This window comes from Mustela putorius, unplaced genomic scaffold (assembly GCF_011764305.1).
Source record: "Mustela putorius furo isolate JIRA1106 unplaced genomic scaffold, ASM1176430v1.1 tig00003937_pilon_pilon_pilon, whole genome shotgun sequence".
NCBI lineage: Eukaryota > Metazoa > Chordata > Mammalia > Carnivora > Mustelidae > Mustela > Mustela putorius.
The window spans coordinates 3,718,694-3,724,693 of record NW_025422082.1 but is presented as its reverse complement, the minus strand read 5'-3'; the positions used below and the strand labels follow the sequence as shown (position 1 = coordinate 3,724,693).

Below are 6,000 nucleotides of genomic sequence, written 5' to 3'. Positions count from 1 at the left end.
CATGAGAGAGGACGACAGAGAGCAGCAGATTCCCTGCAGAGCAGGGAGCCCGATGTGGGACTCGATCCCCAGACCCCAGAATCATGACCCCAGCCAAAGGCAGACAATTAATGGGCTGAGCCACCCAGGTGACACCCCCCCACCCCCCTACCCCCACCCGCTGCTGAACTGTCCTAATGTTAATGCTTTGATAGAAGCAAAACACAACATTAGCTAGCATTCTCTAAGTGTTCTTTAACATACGAAAATCCTTATGGAGGGGCACCGGCTGGCTCAGTTGTTTTGACTCCCTTTTCTTTTTTTCCATTATGTTCAGTTAGCGAACATACAGTACATCGTTAAGTTTTTGTTGTGTGATTTCAGTTCAACTTTTGATTTTAGCTCAGGGTTGTGGGATGAGCCCGGAGTCCTTCCTGCCTTGGGCTCTGTGGTCAGTGGGAAGTCTGCGTGAGATTCTCCCTCACCCTCTGGCCCTCCCTCAACGTGTGTGTGTGACCCCGCGCGCTATAAGGCCCAAGTTTTTGTGTCCGAAAGACCACCAAGGAGCCAACACCGATGCAAATCACACGAGGGTTTATTCGACAAGCTTAAGCTTGGGCCCAAGTATACCCAACACAGCGGAGTCGGGACTTGGACCCCGAGTCTACTTAAGGCTGGGGTATTTATATGTCATTACAAGAGGCTTGGCGGGGGTAGAGGGGAAGTTTCAGACTTTCCTGCAGTAAGTTGATTAGCTGTTGCTGGGTTGTTGCAGGGTGGGGTATAGCGGTTTTTCCTGTAACTGAAGCAGGGTGAAGTTCAGCCCCTGGTCACAGGGGCCTGAGATGGCTGCCGAAGCTAAGATGGCTGTTTGTGCTAACACTGAACTTGAGGTGGGATGGCCTTAATTTTCTCGGCCTCCACATCCCCGCCCCCCCCCCCCCCCAGAGGAACCTAAGGAAGGAGCCAATCGTGGGTCCAGGCTGGTCTCAGCAACAAGGTCCGGTGGTTGGTATTGCTGTCTGAGCACCATTAGCTGAACTGTACTGACTCGGTCTTTGACAAGAGTAACTAATCTATTGATAATGCAGGGCCCGAAGGTAAGCAGGAGGAGGAGGAGAGGCCCGGCTAGGGTGGACAGCAAGGTGGTTAACCATGGGGAATGGCTGAACCATGATTCAAACCACCCCTGCTGCTGTGTCCGTTCCCGTTTGCCAGACCTTCTCTGACTTCTTCCATAGATTCTCAGACGATTCCGGAGTGGTCAGTGAAGAAGAAACATTCCTCGTTTAAGGCAGCACATAAACCCCCTTGTTTTAAGAAAATTAAATCTAGTCCTCTTCTGTTTTGAAGGACAACCTCAGACAAAGATGTTAGGGAGTCCTGGAGGGCGGAAATAGAGGTTTCTATCCGTTCTATGTGTAGATCGACTGCTGCTCTGAGACTGTTATCATGGGAATTCTGTACGGCTAGTGAAGCAATACCTGTCCCTGCACCTGCTAACCCAATTCCCAACAGCGTGGCGATGGTGATCACCGAGATGGGCCCTCTTTTATCTCGTCTGTGGGTACCTGCCTCCAACCACTGAAGTACCTGCTCATCTGAGTGGTAGATAATTTTAGGAAGTAGCTGAACTAGCACACAGAAACCCTTTGTCTGATTCAGAACCCGACCAGGAAAACGGGGATAGGCCTGTAGAACATGTCCACCAACCATCTTGAGAAGGTAGGTGGTCGTCTAGGCTAGATATAGATCTTGTTATCATTACATAGGGTCTGGTACTGGGGTAAGAGGGTGCCTGTACAGAGTCCCTGACCTGACACTGATTGTAAAGGGAGTCCTTGCGTCTTCTGATGCCATCTACAGGCATTAGGGTTGGAGGTTGTGTTGTACTGACCCAACATCACAATTCCCTCCTAGAAGGGAGGCTGGATGTCATAGCAGAGCCAGCAAGATCGGGTAAGATTGGTCAAGATTGGGCTTGGTTGCGTTGAGGAACCTGTAAGCTTGAAACATCAGGTCCCAAAGTGGATGCTCAGAGGAGCTGAGGAAGGGAGGATCTTGTGGGAAGGAGTCGGGATGGGAGTGATCATCTCTCGGACGCAGATGGTATGGTGGGTACAGGGGAGGGCAGTGGAGGGGGGACAGGATTTATCTGAGTTTTGGGCGGTGCTAATACAGGGTTTGGGTCTAGGCTAACCTGGTTATTCTGGGCTGAGAGTCTCAAGGTGAATATTGCACCCGGGTCCTGGTAACCGAGTCTTACTTTGTCATAGATTCTTAAGCCCCAAGTAAGTCCCATCTGCCATCTTGTGTCTAGTTTGCCGGCCTCTGTGAATTTTAGGGTGATCAGATTACTGGTTTCAGAGCTCTGTAATGTGTGGTTTCTTTTAAGAGTAATTAAATCATCTTTGTAGGGGGCCGTCCACCAAATTTCGCCAGTGGAGACACAACTCCAGCTGGCACAGTAAAAGTGGGTAGGGCCCCCACACTGTTTTGCCCAGTATCCTGTAAGGTGTCCCGGGCAAACATAAAAATGCCGTTTGTATAGTTGGCTTCTCAACCCGTGGAGATGGGTGTTCCCAAGTATTTTTGTTAGGTCAAGAGTAAGGTCAGGGAACCAAGTCTGTAGTGGGGCAATTTTTGAGAGGGAATATACAACCTCTGCTGTAGAAACACTTATTACCTGCCATGTTAGGTTAAGTGGTTGCTGGGGATTGGCCCTGGCATGAGGGGGACATAACATAAGCAACATTAGTGGGGTAAGTGAGAACGGCACAGTCTTAGCTTTAGGGGATTGTCCTTTTCGAGCTGGCTTTTCCATTCTGGAACGAAGTCCTTGAGAACAGCGTGTGGGTCAGCTGGCCAGACGTGGGTGTAGTGGACCCAGGGAGTAATCCCGTCGACTTTGAGAGCAGCGGGAGTGGTCAGGATCACGATGTAGAGTCCCTTCCAGCGAGGTTGAAGTGTCTGGCGTTGGTATCTCCGGACGTGCACCCAATCACCCGGCCGATATCGATGGGGACCCGGGGGTGGCCCAGTCTCGTAGAGAGCCCTCAGCTTAGGCCACACCTGTTCATGGGTTCATTTTAACATTTGGGGGGAGAAAAGGAGTTGGTCATCAAACTCAGTAATTTTAAACCTCAGGTTTTAAATTGGGAATGATAGGTGGAGGGATACGGAACATGATCTCATAGGGGTAAGTCCCATCTTATATGGGGAGTTTCATACCCTATATAGGGCAAAGGGGAGGAGAGTCACCTAGTCCCCGCCAGTCTCCAGGGCTAATTTAGTTAAGGTCTCTTTTAACGTCCTGTCATCTCTCTACCTGTCCTGAGCTCTGGGGCCTATATGTACAATTTAATTTCCAATCTGCCCCACGTGCTAGTGCTACTCCCTATGTTACCTGAGAGACAAATCCTGGTCCGTTGTCTGATCCAATCTTAACAGGAAAACCATACCTCGGTAAGATGTCTTCCAGCAGCTTCTTGGTCACGGTCTGTGCTGTTTCATGTTTGGTGGGAAATGGCTCTGTCCATCCTGAACATGAATCTATAAACACTAGCAAATACCTGTATCCGTATTTTCCACGTTCTACCTCAGTGAAGTCCACTTCCCAGTAAGCTCCTGGGTGGTCCCCCCGAAGCCAGGTGCCCGGGTTAGATCCACGTTAGTTAACTGACATGCGTGGCAGCTTGCCACCATGTGTCCGATCTTTGATCAGGAGTCTTTGATGGTGATCCTTGCATGTCGCACCAATTCTTCCATTTTTCTTGTTCCCATGTGGGTACTCTTACACATTTTGGATAGGACTCACTGTCCCCGTTCCTCTGGTAGGATTATGCTGGAATCGGCAGCTCTCTGCCAGCCATGTAAGCATTGTGTCTCAGGCAGACGCCTGATCCACTCTAAGTCTGTGTCAGTGTAGTTGGGGCTGTCTGGCAAGCTCGGTGCTCCTGGGTCAGGCAGTGTGGTCACTAAGACAGGGTTCACCGAAAGAGCTGCCTCTTTTGCCTTTAAGTTGGCCAGCCTGTTTCCCCTGGCCACTGGCGTGTCTGCTTTTTGGTGTCCCGGACAATGGATAATGGCCAGAGCCTTAAGCAGTCAGAGGGCCCTTAGGAGCTCAAGGATTTCTGCCTTGTTTTTAACAGTCTTTCCTTCTGCAGTTAAGAGCCCTTTTTCTCTATAAATGGCTCCGTGGATGTGGGCTGTGGCAAAGGCGTACCTGTTATCAGTATAGATGTTTATCCACTTGCCTGCTCCCATTGTTAGTGCCTTGGTTAATTAACTCCATCAGTTCTGCACATTGGGCAGATGTCCCAGCCGCTAACCTGACTCCTTCTCGGACAAAGCTGCTGCCATCTGTTTACCAGGTGTCATCCGCATTCAGCAGTGGTCGGTCCTGGAGATCGGCTCTGACTCCGTGCACGTGAGCTAGGATTTCTTGGCAGTCATGTAGGTGGGTTTCCCAGTCAGGGTTAGGGAGCTGTGTCGCTGGGTTTAGGGCTGTTGGTACCTGGAACAAAATTCTGGTAGGGTTCAAAAGCAAGCCCCAGTAATGGGTCAAGTGGGCACTGCTGATCCACCGGTCCGGGGGTGGGTTGAGCACCCCTTCGATGGCATGCGGGGTAGTGACGTATAGTTCCTGCCCCATAGCCAGTTTATCTGCATCCTTGACCATGGTGGCTACTGCAGCAGTGATTTTTAAGCACAGAGGCAATCCAGCAGCCACGGCATCTACTTTGAGAGGTAGGCCACCTGTCTCTTCCAGAGGCCCCTGCATTGAATTAGGACTCCCTTCGCCACCCCTTCCTTTTCATCCATGTAAAAGTGGAAGGGCTTAGTTAGATCAGGCAGCCCGAGTGCGGAGGCCAAAAGCAAGGCTTGTTTAAGGTCACTGAAGGCTTTGTTCATGGCCTCAGTCCATAAAAAGTCCTGTTTTTGTTTCGTCGCCTCGTAGAGGGGCTTAGCCATGTCAGCGAAACCAGGGATCCACAATCGGCAGAAACCAGCCGTCTCCAGGAATTCACGTACCTGGTGGACGTTTCGAGGCTATGGGATTCTCATGATGGTCTCCTTCCGTGCATCTGTTAATCATCTTTGTCCATCTCTTAAATTTGTACCCCAGGTAGCTCACCTCCGTTCTGCAGATCTGAGCCTTCTTAGCTGAAGCCCGGTATCCCAGAGGTGCTGTCACTTGGAGCAAATCCTTGGTGCCTTGTAGGCACGTTTCCTGGTCCTCTGCTGCCAACAGGATAACATCCTCATATTGTAATAGGGTCCGATTAGGGTGCTTGGCACGGAACTCACCTAAGTCTTCCTGCAGTGCCTCGTCGAAGATGGTGGGCGAATTCTTAAATCCTTGCAGCAGTCGAGTCCAAGTGAGTTGGCCATTGATGCCCTTCTCTAGGTCCGCCCATTCAAAAGCAAAGAGGTCTTGGCTCTTTGGGGCCAAGGGCAAGCTGAAAAAGGCATCCTTTAGGTCTAGCACTGTGTACCAAGTCTTGCCTGGGGGCAAGGTGGAGAGGAGAGTGTAGGGGTTTGGGACCGTAGGGTGCATGTCCATCACCCGTCGGTTACCTTCCCTCAAGTCCTAGACCGGTCTATAATCATTAGAATGTGGCTTTCGTACCGGCAGCAGGGGAGTGTTCCATGCCACTGACAAGGCCGCAGTATGCCTGAGTCTAGCAGTCGTCACCAGATGTGTGGGGTGATCCCCATCTGAGCTGTGAGGGGCATGGGGTACTGGTGGACACTGACTGGATCTGCTCCTGGCTTCAGTTCAATGTACATGACTGGCCGATGTTGGGCCAGCCCCATTCCCCCAATTTCTGCCCACGCTTGGGGAAACTCCTGCAACCAGTGGTCAATGTCAGTCACTGGTGCTGGGGGCGTCTGGTGAAGACAATATTCATCCTCGAGAGTCAAGACAAGCACCTGGATCGGGTGCCCCTCTTTATCCAGCACCTTTGCCCCTTCAGGGTGGAAACTAATTTGGGTTCCCATCTTGGTGAGTAGGTC

At 51.0% G+C, this 6,000-nt stretch overlaps 1 long non-coding RNA gene across 1 annotated transcript in view; it reads right to left on the bottom strand.

The window, feature by feature from the left end:
- Positions 1-556: 556 nt before the first annotated feature.
- Positions 557-6,000, bottom strand: part of LOC123388998 — a 30,438-nt gene continuing 24,994 nt past the window's right edge. Inside the window, exon 3 of the long non-coding RNA XR_006603520.1 lies at positions 557-3,051. This is a non-coding gene — a long non-coding RNA (uncharacterized LOC123388998). The remainder of the gene's footprint in view (positions 3,052-6,000) is intronic.